The sequence below is a fragment of the Chiloscyllium punctatum genome, chromosome 7 (genome assembly GCF_047496795.1).
Source record: "Chiloscyllium punctatum isolate Juve2018m chromosome 7, sChiPun1.3, whole genome shotgun sequence".
Taxonomy (NCBI): Eukaryota; Metazoa; Chordata; class Chondrichthyes; order Orectolobiformes; family Hemiscylliidae; genus Chiloscyllium; species Chiloscyllium punctatum.
Genome location: NC_092745.1, coordinates 49731649 through 49746197, shown reverse-complemented (window position 1 = coordinate 49746197; position 14549 = coordinate 49731649). Strand labels below are relative to the sequence as shown.

The window sequence follows — 14549 nt, the reverse complement described above, 5'->3', positions numbered from 1 at the left end:
TAACAGTGAAGGGGACTTGAGTGTGAAATCCAGAGTCATATTTCAGAGCTGTTCTGAGGTAGTGCTGTACTGTTGGAGGTACCACCCTTCGGATTTGAAGTTAACCAAGTACCACTCCCCAACCCACAAGCTGGTTTAACATCCCATATGGAAATCTTGAAGATAAACAGTGAATTCTCACTAAAATGTATTCCTGGAGACTTGGCAAGATGGCGGCGATTCTGTAGAACTGCTGTGGACAACTCCGCCTGACAGCCAAGGCGTACTGTTTTTTTTTGCCATCTTTAACCAACATATGCGGTGGAATTATTAGTTTAAAACCTTACAGAATACATATTTGTTAATATTTGGGAGTGGGAAGGATGTCAAAGGGAAAAGGATTGAGCAAACAGCAGCAGGAAGGACACTCCACTGCAGCAGCAGCAGTAGCCACTCCTGAACCCCCCCCCCCCAGGGACCTGACAGACTCACAGGAATTAGCTGCAGTGAGGGACAGACTTACCTTGAAAGTTGGGGCTGCGATTGAGGAGATCCATGGGGAGATTCGTGCCCAGGTCCAACCTATTGCGTCCATGCTGCAGAAGCATAAGGAGGAGATCCAGGGTCTCGGGGAGCAGCTAGAGGAGGGGGAGGGTCGAACTGAGGCCTTGGAAGCTGCGACGGAGTCCTCAACCAGTCAGATCCAGGTGTTGGAGCAAGAGGTGCGGACCTTGCGAGACCATATCAACAACCTCGAAAATCGAGGTCGGAGGACAAATCTCCGAATTGTCGGGCTCCCTGAAGGTGAGGAAGGTGAGCAGCCCAGTCAGCTTCTTTGAAAGCTGACTGCCGAAGTTTTTGGGCCTTCACATCGAGTCCATCAGGCTGCAGATTGAAAGGGCTTATGGGGTTACAGTGCACAGGTCAGGGCTAGTGCAACGCCCCCTCCCGGTCCTAGTGCACTTCCACTCATATAAGGACAAGCAAAAAAGTGATAGAAGCTTCTAGGTTACTGGGAAATGATCCACAGGCACTGCTGTACAGGGGGTCAAAAATCATGCTTTTCCAGGATTTTTCAGCTGCTGTAATTCAAAAGAGGAAGTCCTTGGATGAAGTTAAAAAGAGGCTGAGGAACCTGGGCATCCAATACTCCATGAGGTACACCACAGTGCTCCATTTCAGCCACGAGGACTCAGTTTATACATTTGACTGAGCAGATAAAGCCAAAAACTTTGTCGACACTTTAAAATAGATGGACTGGCCTGAAGAATACGGTTAATGTTTGTTTTCTTTTCCTTCTTTCCCCATGTTTTCCCTTTTTTAATTCCTTTCTTTCTTCCTAATAATTTATTTTTTGGAAAGGGGGAAAAGTACTTGAAATAAGTTGTTACATTTTTTAATAACTGAATTTTCTGATGGGGGGGTGGTGGTTATGACCGAGTATTCTTTTCATCCTTTACTACTAAAAGTAGGGGAGTGGCTGTAATTATCCAGAAAAATCTTCCGTTCGCATTATTAGAGCAGGTGGAAGGTGAGCAGGGATGGTTTCTGATACTTATTTGAGGGGGAGGTTATGATGTCTTTTGAGCAAGTGAGCCACAAATATAGGTTGCCAGCAGAGACCTTTTCCGTATTTTTTCAGGTTAGGGATTTCATCCAGAAGAAGACTACACTTCTCACTAAGCCCGATAAGCCCGATACAGAGAGGTTGTTGCTACGTTCCACAAGCACCCTTTCGGTTAGTGCCCTCTATCATCTGCTGGGTGGCAGGGCCTGGCAGGATATTAACCGGTTATGTGAGGTCTGGGAGCAAGAGCTAGGAGTGGAGATCTCTTCTGGAACATGGGAGAACATATGGGAGAATGCTCAAAAGATCTCAATCTGTAATAGGACATGTGCTATGCAGTTAAAAGTTCTGCACAGGGTTCATCTGGCACCAGACTGTCTGGCGAAATTTAAAAAGGGCATCATCAGCGTCCCCCAAATGCTAAATAAGTGTAGGTACTCTTACCCATTGCTACTGGACATGCCATAAGGTCCGTGTTTATTGGAGCACTGTGGAGGGAGAGATAGGGAGGGTATTGAGGACTGAAGTTCTCCTCTTAGGTCAACCGAATTTACCATCTTTAGACGGGTTTGGGAAGGAACTATTTAATATTCTTGCATACTGTGCACGGAAGAATATTCTGGTGAGCTGGGTGACTGAGAACCCGCCAGGCTTGCTGGGGTGGCAGAAATTAATTATGGAGCACATTCCCTTGGACTTTTTTTACAAACATGGTGCACCACTCAACAAACCATTTTTATAAGACATGGCAGCCCTACTTGAGTTATTTGGATATAGATTTGTCAGTTTTCTTAACTAGGGCGTTTGTTTAACCAGGATGGTTAGGTTTGTTGAGCACTGGGCCCCAGAGGGGGGTCTCCTGAGTTAATATAGGTATATATATAATGCCTCTGTTCCTTTGGGAGCTTTGCACCAAGCATAGCTGTTCAGTATTCTGATTTTTTTTGCTTATTTTTTTAGATCTATTAGTTATTTACTTATTTATTGGTGTTGCTTTACACAGTGTTAGGGTTTGTTTTGTATTATAGGGTAGGTTAGTAGTTAGTAGACAGTAGTTGTATTGTAATTTGTGTTTTTTTCTTTTTATTATACTGATATTTGTAATTGATTGTATTTTTTCAATAATTTTATATGTTTAAATAATTTTAAAGTTAAAAAAATTTGCTCATAAATATATTTACAAAAAAAAAGTATTCCTCAACCGGGGTTAGCAAAATGGTTTGTTTAACCCTTAGCCACACATCACCCTGTGTGGGATCTTGCTTATTCATACAAATTGGCTGCCACTATTCCTGCATTTCAAGAGACAAAATTTAATTGGCTATGACTGGCTTTAGGAGTGTTGCAAGAGACACTGTAAGTTGTTTATCTTCCTGTTGGATCAGTCTGCGGCCTCTGAATTTGTAGAGCACATAGTTCCACTTGGTAAGGCAGAGATTCCCAGTGGAAAATCTATAAAGCTGTCAGGATTTTCATTGAGGACTGTCCTGCAAAGCAGCTCGAGACTTTTAACTTGTGAGTACAGTTTGAAGATTTCTTCCCTGAGGGCTAATATTTCTCATCAAGTCAGTAGCTGTCGACAGGGATAATAAAGAACTTCACTAATTTGCTTCTTGTCGCTATCCAGTATTTGCTGAACAAACCTTACTTTGATGATGGGATTTTCTACTCACATGCGCAGACTGCAAGGGAATGTAAGTGATGACATTTCACTTTATTTTCACTTCACTCTTTAAATGAATACTTTGCCTCTTTTTTCTGAATGGGGAGGGGTTGGAGTTGGATCAATGTTCTCATTCCTGATCTTTGCCACTCGAAATAAATGCTAGGCTGGAGACGTCCGACTCTGACATCTCCTTCCACACACCAATAGTATGTACACCATCATCAGTCCAGTTGTGGTTCATCTATATTGGCTTTCCCTCAAACAATGTCTCAGTTTTAAATTTCACTCCCTTATATTTAAATCAGTCCATTGTCTTAACCTTCTGTCGATTTTTTTTAATCCTCAACCCTCCACCATTTTCCAATTCCACAGTATCGAGCAACCTTGGTTTCCTTAATTGCCCCAAGCAATGGCAACCACCAAATTTTCCAGGCCCTTAAGCTCTAAAATCCTCACCTAAACCTCTTTCACCTCCTCTAATACATTTCCTTGCATTTCTCCTTTATCCCAATGCCCCCCCCCAACATGTCAAACCACGGATGAAGTACACTGGGAGCCCTACTATGTGCAAGGTTAAAAATCACACAACACATATCACCTGATGAAGGAGCGACGCTCCGAAAGCTAGTGTGCTTCCAATTAAACCTGTTGGACTATAACCTGGTGTTGTGTGATTTTTTAACTTTGTACACCCCAGTCCAACACCGGCATCTCCAAATCATGACTACATATGTGCAAGGTGTTATATCAATGCAGTTTGTTGTTGGCAACATTGTTGACATTTAACATCCAGCCATAATACGCAAGATAAAATCTTAAACGCAATACTGGAGAGCAGCAAATAGCTCAGGATTGATAATCGAGTACAGTATGAGTCAGTAGCTGCTGAAGGCAAGGTGAGAAAATTGGAATCCACTGTTTTGCCACGATTGCTGAGGGAGAAACTTGGAACACTGCAGAATAAAAAAAACCAAGAAAATACATCAAAGTACCTGGTGTGAAGCAATATTGTCCTGGATTGAATGTTCCCTTCTCTATAGAGTTAGTGGCTTGTTTAACTTAAAAACAATTGTGTAAGGTAAAGGTCTGGATTGCTCTTACAGGATCAGAATCAATACTTCAGGAAACAGTCTTCAAATCCAATATAACATAATGCATCAAGGCAAAGAATAGAATATACTGTGTTTTGTTTTCAACCACTGTAAAGTAATAATGTTCTTGGTATATTCTTCCCAAAGCCTTCCAGGACATAACCATTCATTTATCATCTTTGAATCTCACCAATTCGCAGTTCACCTCTAGGCCACTGATCTACTCTTCATGCCATTGGCCTGAGAGACACCATACAACATGAATTACAGACTCCATCCCATCAGCTCAGTTGGAAAATGTGTACATGTAAGATCAGTTTGGAGGGCAGGAATAGACACCACTGAGACGTTGAGTTAAAAAGGGAAAGAGCCAAAAAAAAAGGTAACGATAGGTCTGTTAGCTTCTCATATGTTCTTGGGAAAATGTGAGAATGTTAAAGAAGGTTATAGCAGAGCATTTAGAAATATAGACTATTATCAAGCAGTGTCAGCGAGGTTTAATGAAAGAGAAATCATGCTTGACAAATTTCCTGGAATACCTTGAAGAGATAACAAGCAGGACAGATCAAGAACGGTCACTGGACCCAGAACAGCTTTCTCTTCACAGATTTTGCCACATCTGCTGAGTTTCTTCAGTAGTTTCTGTTTTTGTTTTGGATTTCCAGCATCCACAGTACTCTTGTTTTGTTTGATAGTTGGACGGGGGGCAGTGGATGTGATATATTTGGATTTCCAGAAGGCATTTGGTAAGACACTGCACATTAGGCTGCTCTTACCTCATTGGATGAGAGGCCATGCTGTTGGACATGACAAATTAGCCTTGAGAGAGAATTGGCTAACTGATACAAGACAGAAAGTTGGGGTTGGTGAGGGGATGAGGTGCAATTTCAAGGTGGCAAGCTGTAAACAATGGAATGCTACAGGGATCAGTGCTGGGGCATAGTTATTTACAATGAGTGACTTAAATGAGGAAAATGAATGCACTGTCTCTAGCTTGCAAATGGTGCAAAAATGAATGGTAAGGCAAATGGTGAAGATGACACAAACACTGCAGATATAGGATAAGTGAGTGGGCAAACATTTGGCAGTCTTGGACAAATGTGAGGTTATGCAGTTCAGCAGGAAGAATGAACATTATTTAACTTAAATAGAGAAAATGGCAGAAAGCTACAGAATAGAAGGATTTGGGAGTTCTCATCTATTATTCACAAAAAGATGACATCCAAGTTCAGCGGGAAATAGGAAAGGCAAATGAAATGTTGGCTTTTTTTATTTGAAAGAGAATGGAGCATAAAATTATAGAGGGTTTGTTAAAACTATGCAAGGTATGAGTCAGAGCACAGCTGGAAGACTGTGAACAGTTTTTTTTTGCCATTATGTTAGGAAAGATATGCTTGCATTGGAGGCAGTCCAGAGAAGATTCACTGAGCTGATACTTTGTGGAGCTTTCGCTATGTGCAAAGTGGCCAAGCAGTAGCATTGTACTGTAAGGTGTCAGTGGGCTCAAAAGTGTAGTGCTGGAAGAGCAGCTCCTTGGATGCTGCCTGAACTGCTGTGCTCTTCCAGCACCACTAATCCAGAATCTGGTTTCCAGCATCTGCAGTCATTGTTTTTACCTCAAAAGTGTAGCGTTGAAGTGGAGAAACGTGCCCCAATTTATTCTGAAATGTGCCACGAGGATATGGTGAGGCTGATGCAGACTCCATAGATAAGGGTGGTACTGCCCATGGAGTGTGCCCTGAGGCACTGCAGATTGATGGCCCTAATACAGGCCTGAAGAAGTAAGCAAGGAGCTGGAGATGCCACTGTATGTAAATGAGAGTTGAAAACAGAAATTGTTGGAGGAACTCAGCAGCACATGTGCAGAGAAAGCAGAGTTAACATTGCGAGTCTCGTGACCCTTCTTCAGAACACATAAATGAGGCAGGATTGGGTATTAATGAGGTATGAATGCGTCCAATAATTCAATGTTCATTAATGAGGTTCTCAACTCTCCATTCAAACCTTCAGTGGAAAATAGTACTTTTGTATCGACATTGAGAATCTAACTTTTCCAATCTAATATTTTCCCAACTGACCCACCGTTAACCACATTGCTCCACGCCCAGGAACAATCTTGATGTCAAGCATCATCATTCTCACTTGAAATTGAGTTTGACTCTTTTTGTTCATGTTTGGATAAAGGTCATAACGATGTCTTGAGCACTGAACACTTTATGAGTAGGTTATTGCTGAATAAGTGCCACTTACTAGCATTGTCAGCAATATTTTGAATCACTCGATCAAGGATAAACTGATATTTGTCTGGATTGGATTTTCACTGCTTTCATTTCCTGGGATATTATCCACTTTTTTTGGAATTCCTCTAGTTCCAGGGCATAAATCTTCAGCTAAATCATTTTTTTGCCATATCTATTCCCCTCAGTTAATTTCTGACAACCTGTGGAGTGAACTGAATGATCTGATGACTGGAATCTGTCATGAAGATGCTTGCAAATGCTTCACCCTTGCCTTACGTGCTCAGCCAAGACATCACTGAAGATGGGGATGTTTCTGGAATCTCTGTGGCAATGTGGTAGGCCCAAATCGTTAGTCCTGGTGGATTGACAGGAGTGGCGGTTACTTTGGTGGCATGGTAGGCCCATTGTACTGCTCCTGGACGCACGGTGATGGTGGCCTGGAGGTGGGAATCCTGGATTGGACTGCACAGGGAAAGTGGAGGAGATCGAGGCCTTGTAGAAAGTGCAATCCCAGCATTATCTGGCACTTTAGAAAGTCTGCAATGTTTAAACTTTTAGTTTTATTTCTTTACTTTTTCTACTTAATACTAGGAAGTTCTGTAATGTTCACCTTTCAACTTAATTTCCTTATTTTTATTTACACAATCCTTTATCTGAAATCTTTGGGGCCAGTTGTTTTTTGGATTTCAGACTTTTTTGGATTTCAGAATAAATTACATTTTCACTGTGAAATAAAAAATACCTTACCAAACAGCAGACCCACGCGTGACTCGTAGTACAAGTGCTAAGATACAATTGATACCTGCCAATGCTGGGTCACGCCACCATGTCATATCTGAGTGACGTGGGTCAAGTGGGTGTGGAGTTGGGTCACCTGTTCACACACCAGACAGCCTTGTTATATAGAAAAAAACTTCCCAAACAGAACTTCGGATTTCGGAGCTTTGGATTTTGGAATTTCCATAAAAGATTGTGTACCTGTTCTAAGACGGACTGTCTACTTTTAAATTTGTTCCTTATTCCTTTTACCTTGTTCTGAAGACTTTGTACCTAAATACTTTTACCTAATTTGGTGCAATGTATGATGACATTACACACATTTCACTGTACTCCTGTATTTTTTTTTACCCGAGGGCACATGACAATAAAGTCTAAATCTAAATCACGGGTGGCATGGTGACCCACTGGTTAGCACTGCAGCCTCTTAGCACCAGGGAACCTGGTTTGATTCCAGCTTGGGTGACTGTGTGGAGTTTGCATATTCTCCCTATGTCTGTGTGGGTTTCCTCCCACAATTCAAAAGATGTGCAGGTCAGGTGAATTGGCCATGCCAAATTGCCCATAGTTTAGGTGTGTTAGTTAGGGGTAAATATAGGGTGGGGGATTGGGTCTGGGTGGGTTACTGTTCAGAGGGTCGGTGTGGACATGTAGGGCCAAAGGGCCTGTTTCCATACTGTAGGGAATCTAATCTAAATCTAAAATCTCCTCTTCCTGTTGGTTCATTTTATAGTGTCATAGAGATGTAGAGCATGGAAACAGACCCTTCAGCCCAACTTGTCCATGCCAATCAGATATCCTAAATATATCTAGTCCCATTTGGCAGTATTATGCCTATGCTCCCAAACCCTTCCTATTCATATACCCCTCTAGGTGCCTTTTAAATGTTGCAATTGTACCAGCCTCCACTGCTTCTTCTGACAGTTCATTCCATACGTGCACCACTCTTTGCATGAAAACGTTGCCCCTTAGGTCCTTTTGAGGTCTTTACCCCCCCCCCCCCCCCCCCCACCTGGCTTGCCTTAAATCTATGCCCTCTAGTTTTGGACTCCCCTACTCAAGGAAAAAGGCCTTGGCTATTCAACCTATCCATGCCCCTCATGACTTTATAAATCTCTATAAGGTCACCCCTCAGCCTCCGATACTCCAGGAAAATAGCTCACGGTGGCTCGGTGGTTAGCACTGCTGCCTCACAGCGCCAGGGACCTGGGTTCGATCCCAGCCTCAGGCGACTGCCTGTGTGGAGTTTGCACATTCTCCCCATGTCTGCCTGGATTTCCTCTGGGTGCTCTGGTTTCCTCCCACAGTCCAAAGATGTGCAGGTCAGGTGAATTTATCATGCAAAATTGCCCGTTTAATTAGGGGGAATGGGCCTGGGTGGATTACTCTTCAGAGGGTCGGTGTGGACTATTTGGGCCGAAAGGCCTGTTTCCGCACTGTAGGTAATCTAATGTATTCAACCTCTCCCACTAGATGGGGTTTGTAGCTCAAACCCATCTAATTTCTATCAGATTGAGCCCAAGGCAAAACAAGGCAACACAGATCAGCTGATTGATTTAAATACAAACTGTCCCTCTCTGGAATTACAAGAAAGCAATCCGCCCTGGTGATTCTCTGCTCAGTGCAACCGTTTGGGTGGCTGTTGAGAGAAAGAAACTATTGGTAGAGAAAATGTCAGACAATGTTAGCCTCCACAGGAATGACTGACATATGGTTTTGTGCCTCTGTCAGGACCCTTAGTACTTGAAGGCATAACAAACAGTTTAGAAGCAGCATCTTCTGTCTTATATTTTCCAGCTGTGCTTTTTCTGTGGTTTGCTTATTGTCCCTCAGGCATGAATTTGCTCCAACATAGTATGTGGAAATTGGAGAAAGGAACAAACTGCAGTGACAAGGATTCAAGAGAGAGATTCAAAGTGTTCCTCCACTCCCCAAAGCACAGTGTGAGTAAAAGTTTCTTGATTGGTTACCGGGGAATAAGTAAATTGTAATTTTCTGACAAACTGCGGGGAGACCAGCAGAAAGATTGGCTCCCCAGAATTTGCCAAGGAACAGTTATGTAAGCATGAAGATCATGGCTTGTTGCAGAAAAGACAAGACATGAATAAGTTTAGCTTTTTTGTTCTTATCTTATCTATCCCTCCTTCCTGGCCTTTAGGTGTAAAATAAGATTCTGTATGGAATGGGGTGACAGACACAGACCATTGGAACCGACCTGCCCGTTCTACTGTTTACACTCCACGTGAACTGGCACCCATATTTTCTCCTTGAAGCTTACGACCAAAATACTGTATTCTTTTCTCCCTCATGTGTTTCTTCAGCTTCAAATGTTCTGAGGAATTAGGAATAGAAGTTGGTCAATTGGCCCCTCAAACTTGCTCCACCATTCAGTAAGGTGATGGCTGATCGGTTTGTATTTTGAATGCCACATTCCCATCAACCCAGTAAAGTGAATCTATGCTATTTGGTCCAACCACACCCTGAGGTAGCGAGTCCCATATTCCTTTGTGATAAGAAGGATTCTTCTGAGTTCCCAGTTGGATTTCTTGGTAACTATCTTATGTTGATTATCATATCTCAAGTTGTGCACTTTCCTCTCAAAAGAAAATATTCCAGCCATGTCAACTTCAGCAAAGTATTCCATAACTCTGGAAACCTTCTTGTTTCAAGAGAACATTTCAAATTCAGGCTTTTATAACAATGCTCCCTTCATACCTGAATAATGGTCCAGTCCTTCCAGAATTTGTTTGCAGAGCAACTGTCCTTTTTAAATCTTCAACATGCATGCAAAATAAAACAAAGCAGCTCCTTCAAATATTTGGAATGAATTACATAGCCTTGTGTAACACTGCATCTGCAATAGTGTTTTACATGTGTAGTGATCAATATCATCTTTTATTGAGAAACAATACCTCAGAAACTGTTGGAGTCATGCTTCCTCTTGGTTCTGAATTTGTTCATTCACAAACACATAAAAACAAAATACCACCAGCTTTTGATGCCCTTAATATGGCATTTTCCCAATAATTAATCCTTGGTACACCAGAATAGAAAGGAGAAGGGCTTATAAATATAAATTCTGACATGGTCTGAGAATGGCCAATTTTGCAAACCATGTAAACAAAGAGGATTAGGTAAAAACAATGACTGCAGATGCTGAAAACCAAATACTGGATTAGTGGTGCTGGAAGAGCACAGCAGTTCAGGCAGCATCCAACGAGCAGCGAAATCAACGTTTCGGACAAAAGCCCTTCATCAGGAATAAAGGCAGTGAGCCTGAGGCGTGGAGAGATAAGCTAGAGGAGGGTGGGGGTGGGAAGAGAGTAGCATAGAGTACAATGGGTGAGTGGGGAGGAGATGAAGGTGATAGGTCAAGGAGGAGAGGGTGGAGTGGATAGGTGGAAAAGAAGATAGGCAGGTCGGACAAGTCAAGGAGACAGTAACTGAGCTGGAAGTTTGAAACTAGGATGAGGTGGGGGAAGGGGAAATGAGGAAACTGTTGAAGTCCACATTGATGCCCTGGGGTTGAAGTGTTCCGAGGCGGAAGATGAGGCGTTCTTCCTCCAGGCGTCTGGTGGTGAGGGAGCGGCGGTGAAGGAGGCCCAGGACCTCCATGTCCTCGGCAGAGTGGGAGGGGGAGTTGAAATGTTGGGCCACGGGGCGGTTTGGTTGATTGGTGCGGGTGTCTCGGAGATGTTCCCTAAAGCGCTCTGCTAGGAGGCGCTCAGTCTCCCCAATGTAGAGGAGACCACATCGGGAGCAACGGATACAATAAATGATATTGGTGGATGTGCAGGTGAAACTTTGATGGATGTGGAAGGCTCCTTTAGGGCCTTGGATAGAGGTGAGGGAGGAGGTGTGGGCACAGGTTTTACAGTTCCTGCGGTGGCAGGGGAAAGTGCCAGAATGGGAGGGTGGGTCGTAGGGGGGAGGCCTACCTATTCTACCAAATCATTGCATAGTGGAAAACAATACCTTGTAACATTGGCGCTCCAACCCTACCCAATTAATTTTTACCACAATCTCTCTCATTCACATTAACATAACTAAAAATCCTAAGGCAAGATCATTTAACCCTGATTTAACAGCTCAGTTAAAGGAACAGTTTCTTTTAATTCATTAACAGGATGAGAGTGTCGCTGGACTGACCAGCACTTACTGCCCATCCCTAATTGCTCAACAGGCAGTTTAACCCCATTGCTGTGGGTCTGGAGTCACATGTATGCCAGACCAGGTAAGGTAAGGTTAGCAGTTTCCTTCCCTAAAGGACATACCTGAACCAGAAGGGGTTTTCATTAAATTCTTAATTCCAGCTTTTTGTTTTTTGAGAAAACATCTTCATTGAAGAGCAGTAGAATGGCAAACAAAAAGCCAAGATTGAGGAGTGCTGAGGTCTTGTAGGGGGTGTGGGACATTTCCAAAATTTGGAAGCGTGAAACCAGCTGTAAACAAGGATGAGAATTTTAAAACTAAGACTTTGCCACACTGGGAGCCAACGTCAGCCAGAGAGCACAGAGGTTGGTGTGTCAACAGAGCATTGGGAGAGTTAGAAGATGAACAATAGGGACTTGGATGTTCTGTAGTCCAGGCAAAGTGGAAGATAAACCAAGAAGGAATGGAATACATGGGTCTAATAGAGGCAACATTTGTATTTAGCTGCATGAGAGTGAAGAAACTCATAATTGGTGTTACAACCCACACAAAACCACTGAGTTGTTCCAGAAATTACTTCATGGTATCACACTGGGCCACCAACACTCCAAAGAGCACAGTCTGAATCTCTAACATGGTAAATATTAGAACAATTGGTAGAGTTGCTAACTCTCTCCAACAAGACTGCTAAGCCCAACAGAATTATCAACCCAAACTCTTGTCTTTATAAAATGTGCTGAAGCATTTCTAAATGGGAAAAAAAGGTGTTTATGAGAGTGCCTGCTGACGTAATAAGTAATATAATGGTAATATTGATCCTATTATTAGTGGAACATGCTTTCTTTAAAATACCTTTACTGTGTTACAAAACCTTTTTATTTGTAATGCTCAGTCTCAAAAGAGCATACTTTCGAAAGAAAACTGAAAGCAGTATTTTGAGCAATTTCATGCATTTGGTTAATTTTAAGATCAAAAGAAACAGAAATAGGAATAGACACTTAGGTCCCCTGAGCCTGCTCTGCTACTCAATAGGATCATGGCTATTTATTGCGCCTGTTAAAAGTTGTCCTCATTGCTGACTGAAATCTAATTTATTGTTCAGTTCCGGAGGTGTCTTTGAGTCAAAATGTTACATGAACTGTATATGTTCTGAACTCTGAGGGGCAAATGTGCAGACTTTGTAGAACATGCTATGACCAAGCCCTTTTTGAGATTTCTTAATTTCTTATAGTTACCGTCAGGATAATCAGCTTCCAGTAAGGATGGATGAACTGGATCCCCTTTTGTATTCACACCTACTTGACTGGTTGCAATAAGGTTGATTTAAAAAGGATTTTTTTCAGAATTCCTACAGTGTGGAAACAGGCCATTTAGCCCAACACGTCCACACTGACCCTCTGAAGAATTACCCACCCAGACCCATTCATCCTACCCTAATACTTTACATTTACCCCTGACTAATGCACCTAACCTACACATCCCTGAACATTATGGGCAATTTAGCATGGCCAATTCACCTCACCTGCACATCTTTGGACTGTGGGAGGAAACCAGAGCACCAGGAGGAAACCCACACAGACACAGGGAGAATGTGCAAACTTCACACAGACAGTCGCCTGAAGCTGGATTCAAACCCAGGCACCTGGCTCTGTGAGACAGCAGTGCCAACCACTGAACCACTGTGCCAGTCCATCTCTTTCCTTTTCCCCAGACACAAATCAACAGCTGTTTCAAAAGGATCTGATGTAACCAGCCTTTCTTGAGCTCATAAAGATTTTATTGCTTCATTACTAAATGGGAGAGGAATTATTAACGCAACACGCATACACACAGGTCAGAAATGAAAGGGGAGTCTGCAAGATAAGAGTGTACAAAGAAGAGTGCAGATCAGTCTCTGAATTGTTCAGGAAGAGTAGATAGTTAAACGTTAAAGGCTATTGCAGGAGAAGATACTGGTACTAGTGATGTTGGTAATTGATCCTTGGTTTTGCAAATTGGTTGTGATTCTGTTGTTCTGGTTTCTTTCGATCATGACTGAACTCCAGCATTCAAGTTGAGACAGAGGTCATCAGTATCTTGTTTCCCTTTGACTGGTTTGCAGCACTCAAAGTAGAGAAAAGTCTTTACCTTCAGCACAGAGATGACGGCAGTGTGGGTCTTCAACTATAATGTTCACAACACCCTGGCATCAGAATGCAGGATGGTAAAGACAAGCAAAATTAGACATTGCTGGAAAAACTCAGCAGGTCTGGCAGCATCTTTGGAGAGAAGGCAGTCTTAATCATTTGAGTCCAGCGGCCCTTCTTCAGAAGGTTCTGGAGTACGGTCTTACCAGAATTAAAATGTTATTCTGTTCCTCTCTCCACAGATGCTGCCGGTTCTGCTGAGTTCACCCAGTCACTTTATTTCCAATTTCCAGCATCCACAGTCCTTTGTTTTGTTATGGTAAACACAGGAAGGTTCAGCCCCACTTGTACACAACAGGAGAATTGAAAGTGGCGTTTTATCCCGTCCTCATGTGTTTTTCAAAGAGAAAAATCACAAAATATGTCACCAATTTGGGGCATTATGTGCAGGAGGGTTCTAGTTATAGTACAGGAGTCGCCAGCCCATTTGTAGTCTGTTTTGACTTTCTCTCTCACCCTTTGAAGAGCTTTTATTTGAAATCCCTTTTGTATCTATAGGTGTGTAATATGTGATTCACTTGCTCTAGACAGTCACTTAAGTGAAGGCCATTGAAGCTATTTTTGACTGTATCAGCCCTCTTTTAAGAAACACATTTAGAATTGAAAGTTAAAAATGTCCAAAGTACTTCAGGGTTCTGAATCAAGTTTCTGACCAATGTTGCTAATTGATTTCTCGTGATAATGCTCATGCTAAGTTAGATTATACTCTGCATCATAAAGACAAGGTAATAGGAACCAGTGAATTTTGAGAAGATAGCAAATTTTGAGAAGATTTGTAGGTCAGGTTGAGATTCTGTATGAGCTCACTGAGCTGGAAGGTTCATTTTCAGACATTTCGTCACCACAGAACAGGAAATGATATCACTACAGGATATGGCATCACCAACCTTA

General features: G+C 42.4%; 1 long non-coding RNA gene across 1 annotated transcript in view; it reads left to right on the top strand.

Moving 5' to 3' along the window:
• The first annotated feature begins 2959 nt into the window (after positions 1–2959).
• Positions 2960–14549, top strand: part of LOC140479456 (uncharacterized) — a 34244-nt gene continuing 22654 nt past the window's right edge. The window contains exons 1-3 of the long non-coding RNA XR_011961046.1: positions 2960–3240; positions 6729–6878; positions 9154–9263. This is a non-coding gene — a long non-coding RNA (uncharacterized lncRNA). The remainder of the gene's footprint in view (positions 3241–6728; positions 6879–9153; positions 9264–14549) is intronic.